The following is a 5,498-nucleotide window of genomic DNA, read 5'->3' as shown; positions in this document are numbered from 1 at the left end:
CATTAGATTGAAGTTCAGGTGGTAACGTCACAGGAGGGTTTGTGAGCCTGTCAACAGTAGCAAATAAAGCTTGAGCGTTGTTAATGGTTTTGTTTATGACATCTGCAAAGAAAGCCTCTCTTGCATGTTTTAGTGTTGTGTGATAGTTACGTAGTCTTTCCTTGTAGATGTCATAATAAACGTGCAGTTGAGCCTTACGCCATTTTCGTTCAGCCCTACGGCAGAGTTGTCCTGCAGATTGAACTGTGCATCTTCGGGTGTCTTCCTAGCACACATACACCCACATAACATGAACAAACCTTTTTTTATATTATTTTTTTGTATACGTGTATATACATATGGATATATATATATACACACACTCACCGGCCACTTTATTAGGTACACCTTGCTAGTACCGGGTTGGACCCCCTTTTGTCTTCAGAATTGCCTTAATCCTTAGTGGCATAGATTCAACAAGGTACTGGAAACATTCCTCAGAGAGTCTGGTCCATATTGACATGATAGCATCATGCAGTTGCTGCAGATTTGTCAGCTGCACATCCATGATGCGAATCTCCCATTCCACAACATCCCAAAGGTGCTCTATTGGATTGAGATCTGGTGACTATGGAGGCCATTCGAGTACAGTGAGAGAACAACCCTTCTTCACTTCTTCACAAAAAGACATTACACTACTAGCAACTGTCTTAATTATTAATGCACTGTAGTAGTCATTATGTAGTCAGTTCAAACATTCTCTAACCATTAATACATGTCTAACACATGGTGTGAAAGTGCATATATATCACCATTTACATACATATACACACAGTATATAGAATAGTTAGTTCATGAGTTATTAAGCATGAATAAACATTCAGTATGTTGTTCTGGAAGTACTTAGACTTTATGGGCAAGGCATTAATACATTTTATTTTCTAGCTTATTAAGTATGGATCATCCTTAATTATTGATGTTTTCAAGTTTAATTTTCTCTAATAATTGTTACTGTATATCAATAAAAGACAAAATTTTACAACCAAATGTGATTTTATATATATGAAGAATGGATAGGATTAGGAATGAGGTCATCAGAGGTACAGCACAGGTTGAACAATTGGGAGATAAAGTTAGAGAGGCCAGACTGAGATAGTTTGGACATGTGCAGAGGATGGACAGTGGGTATATTGGTAGAAGGAGGTTGGAGATGCAGCTGCCAAGAAAAACACAAAGAGGAAGGCCAAAGAAGAGATATATGGATACAATTAGAGAGGATATGGAGGTAGTTGGAGTGAGGACAGAGGACGCAGAGTTAGACTCACTGTGGCAACCCTTAGAAAAAGAACAGCTGAAAGAAAAAAGAAGAAGATATTAAGATCAGATTAGAAACAAATTGGTGTGGCTCTGATTGCATTACCCCCACTTGCTGTTTTATCTTTTCCTCTATGGTTCTCATGTTCTTTTACAGTCTCTTAATGAATGCAGGTGTGTTTAGACAAAAGACCCCCATTTACCCTCTTCTGTCTTTTTTTTTTTTTTTTGTCTTCTGCATACTCGCAAATAATAGCCTTTCTGTTCTTTATATTTTCTGCATTTCATCCTTTTTACTGTCATTTTTTTCTTGACACTGATTATAATTGCTAGTTGAATTCTTATTCATAACAAAGTATTTGCTATTCAAGTTAATGTGACTGATTCCTATTTTGTTTGTAATGACTTCATCTCACAGGTATCCTCTGTTTCTTTTTCCTCCTACTTGATGTTGAATCCTTTTTAGCACTTCTTTAGTTGTTTGCCTCAAAACTTTGCTTTTCCGTGTCAAGGTTGACCATTTTATTTTAAAACCCTTCTTTCCTCCTTTATTGTCTTTGTTACTAACTTGTCTGCTTTTTCAAAATGCATTGATTCCTTTGTGTTTGACTTCACCGCTGTTTATTCAAGTTTATTGTGTTATTTTCTGACTGTGGCAGGTTCCAGTGTCTTCAATGAACATAGTCCACAATGCAGGTATTCTGTAATGACATATCTGAGTAATGTTGTTATTATTTTCTTTGTATTCTTTTTTTTTCAGTCACTGGTAGAAAAAGAAGAGGTCATTATTCAAGTTTTAATTAGAAAATATAGTTTTGGCTTTATTTAGTTTGACAGATCAGTGTTTTCTGCTAAATGAGCAAATGAAACAGTCCTCTCTGCTATATCCAAAACCTTCTTTGCTGTATTTTTCATTTCCTCTAATCTTCTTCTAAAATCATGTATCACAAGCAGGCCTAGCACAATCATCCTGGTTCAGTCCCTGATGATTCAGTAATGATTGACAGGTGAGTAATGAGATCTTGTGTCTGGTTCTTTCTGTTTTACTTTTGTACAAGCATTCAGTTGTGCAGGAAAAGCTTAATAGACGCAAGCACAGATAGGACCAACTGTAAGACTCGTCATTTATCAATTACTGAACATGTTATGTTTTGAGGTGTACACTGTTCTGCCCTTTAAGTATTTGTAAAATAGGTTTTTTAGCGTTAATTTTGTGACAGTGCAGTGAGGCTTTTATTTTAAAGGTCAGCTTGGACATGTAACAGGAAGTCAGCCATCTTTGTTAGTTTTCAGTCAGCTACATGTAAGGACGTTCATCCACTGCAATCTGCTTTCTGTTTACGCCATCGACATCACCGTCGAGTTTTTATTTAATATTCAGGAGTAGAATTTCATTTAAGGTGTATATGTGGAGAATGTTTATAGTAAATGTAAAACGTGATTACGATAGCTGACGCCGATGGTTTCAAGCTGGTTCACTTTAAAGCAAGCATGATTTTCTAGATTTTCTGTGTGTTTAATTCTCTTCTGATGTCGCTCAGCTAAAAGTAACTATTTTGTTTCTATCCTACAGTTTTACTCCATGTTAAAGGTGTACGTGGTTCATCTAAATAAATTGGAGCTAAGGAAGCTACATCCTGACTCACGCATTCATTCGACTGGAGTTAGGCTTACAGCTAAATTGTGCTGGACACACAAGGAGAGCAGAATATACACAGTGAATGCAATTTGTTGTGTTATGTTGCTTTTAGTACTTCTTGTCACTATATGGCACCGCTAAGGAGACTATTAAAGAGAATGCAGAATAAAAGGAGGATTGAAAGTGTTCTGTAATAGCATCTGGCATACTTGTCGTAATAAAGTTTGTGAATTTTACCACTGTGTACTTTGTCATTACAACCTACAAATATTTGATAATAGTAGGCTTGTCATAAATGCACAAGGAGATGCATGGCTAAATAAAAAATGACGTGCTGTGTTATTACACTGCTTGGGTTCAGAAGGACAGCATCTGTTCTACACACAACCAGAACAATCTAGAACATTTATAGAAGCAATGGCAGCACTTGAAAAAACATGTCATCATGTAGTTTTGGGGACATGGAAAATTAACTAATAAGAGATCAGCTCATTGCTAACACTCATCTCAGTACCGTACAAGATAAGTTACTGATGGAGGTGGACCTCACACTGGACAAAGCCCTAACAATCGAATGTCTGTCATAGTCTGCACTGTTTTGGTCTGGTTAGTTCTTTGTTGAGCATTTCAGTTATCCTTAGATTCTGTTTATTCCTTGTTCCCTGGTTCTCTCTCACCCCTGTTGCCTCTCTCCCTCTCCTCAGGTTTTCCCTCCAGTTCCTTTTCCACACCAGCTGTCAATTAATCACTTACTCCTGCCTTTGTTCCGGCATTCACCGCCAGTTTCTCTTGTTGTCCTCCTGTTTGATTTTTGTTTGTTCCTCGTGTTGGTTCCATTAAAACCTCCAAGACCTCGTTGCTGCATTTGGGTCCTCTCATCCTCCCACGGTCCATGACAATGTCAAGTGGAAGCTAAAAACATCACACTGCTCTCAGCTGGAAATCCAGACACACCTGCACTTGTACGGGCTGAAGATGCTGTATATTCTTGTTTTTGAAGAAAAAGAGGATTGTAAATAGCTCAACTATGTGGACCTACATGCAATGTTCAAGATAAAAAAGCAAATCATAAAGAGCAACATCACTGCTTTAGATCTGGATCAGATAAATACCTAGTGAATGATAAAAATGCTGCTAAAGTAAAATGCAATAACTGCAAGCAGAAGGGCATTTTGCCAAGTATACAAATACAATTTGCACAATGCCCACTGACAAAACCAAAGTTAAACTAGTCACTTAGTCAAAAGGTGACCTGCCTGTCAATGGCTGCCAAAAAGCTACAGCAGTAGCAGAAAATGAAAACAACAAAGTTTCAGCATTATTCTATATAGTGAAGTTTAGATCACTGCTACTAGGCCTGGACCTGAGTAAAGCACTGCAGATTAAATTCACTGGTGGAGAACTGACTTTCAGTAAAGAAGATGATGCAAAAGAACCTCCCACTGCCACAAAATCATGCATGGTGAGTAAGTTGATTCTGCTTCAGGCCACCATCTTGGATGTGTTGAATGGTTTATCCACAAGGTTCAAGTAAACAACACAGTGCAACCTATGTGCCTAAACTGGAGATGTCTTCCGATCGGTGTTTGTGAAGAGGTTTCAGCAGAGCTCACATTCTTACTCCAAATATACATCATTGAACTAGTGGATGCCTCTGAATAGGTGAGCATACTTGCCAACCGTCCCACATTTAGTCCCCCCTGTCCCTTGTCCCACATCACCCTGTGCAGGACAGCCAAAAGTCCCGCATTTGGCCCTGGCCTTGCCTGACAGCCTGTAGCTGTGCTTCAGCAGCAGCCACATGCAGCACAGGGCTCTCAGGTCTCACGCATTGACCGTGAGACACACGCATTTCATGAAGTGCACACGCTCACACGCCACACTTTGTATTTCTCACGCTAAAAAAACACACACACTCGGCCTTTTTGTCACTTTAATGCTATATATAGCGAGTTTTCAGTTTTGACTAGCGACAAATCCAGTGACTTTGGCAGCTAAATGTGAGAAAGCATTCATTCTGCAGCGTACCGTAAGCCCCGCCCACTTCCCCAAGCACTGACAGCTGTCAATCTCACAGCAGAGAGGAGACCCGCTGGCGCAAAAAGTTATATGTGGCGCTCCCGCATGCCCCCTTAAGTACGCGCGGGAGCGCAATTGTTTTTGTGTGAGTCCTTTTGTCATCTGATGACAGAGAGGTAAAGATGGAGAGGCAGAAAACTGAAGAGGCAGAAAGATAAAGATGTTGTAGGCATGAAAGAAACCTTTTCAAAGTGGTTGAAAGACAGCAGGAAGTTCTGTCTGAGCATCAAGTGGAGGCCTGGAAATGTTCAGGTTAGCTAAAGCTACTAATACTAATAAATAACAAGTTACAGCTGTTTACTGATCAGTGTTTACAATATAACAGCTGAGAGGATGGAGAGAAAGAATCAGGACAGACAGGAGAAGGAGACAGATTGGACTAATGTTAGCTGGAAGTGTAGAAACAGCCACTTAATACCAAAGGATTTCAATTTAAATATTGTTTATATTAAAAAAGTGCATTAGCAAGGTGTGTAATTTATTCAAA

The sequence above is a fragment of the Kryptolebias marmoratus genome, linkage group LG2, assembly GCF_001649575.2.
Source record: "Kryptolebias marmoratus isolate JLee-2015 linkage group LG2, ASM164957v2, whole genome shotgun sequence".
Classification (NCBI taxonomy): Eukaryota; Metazoa; Chordata; class Actinopteri; order Cyprinodontiformes; family Rivulidae; genus Kryptolebias; species Kryptolebias marmoratus.
This window is presented reverse-complemented; position numbering follows the sequence as displayed.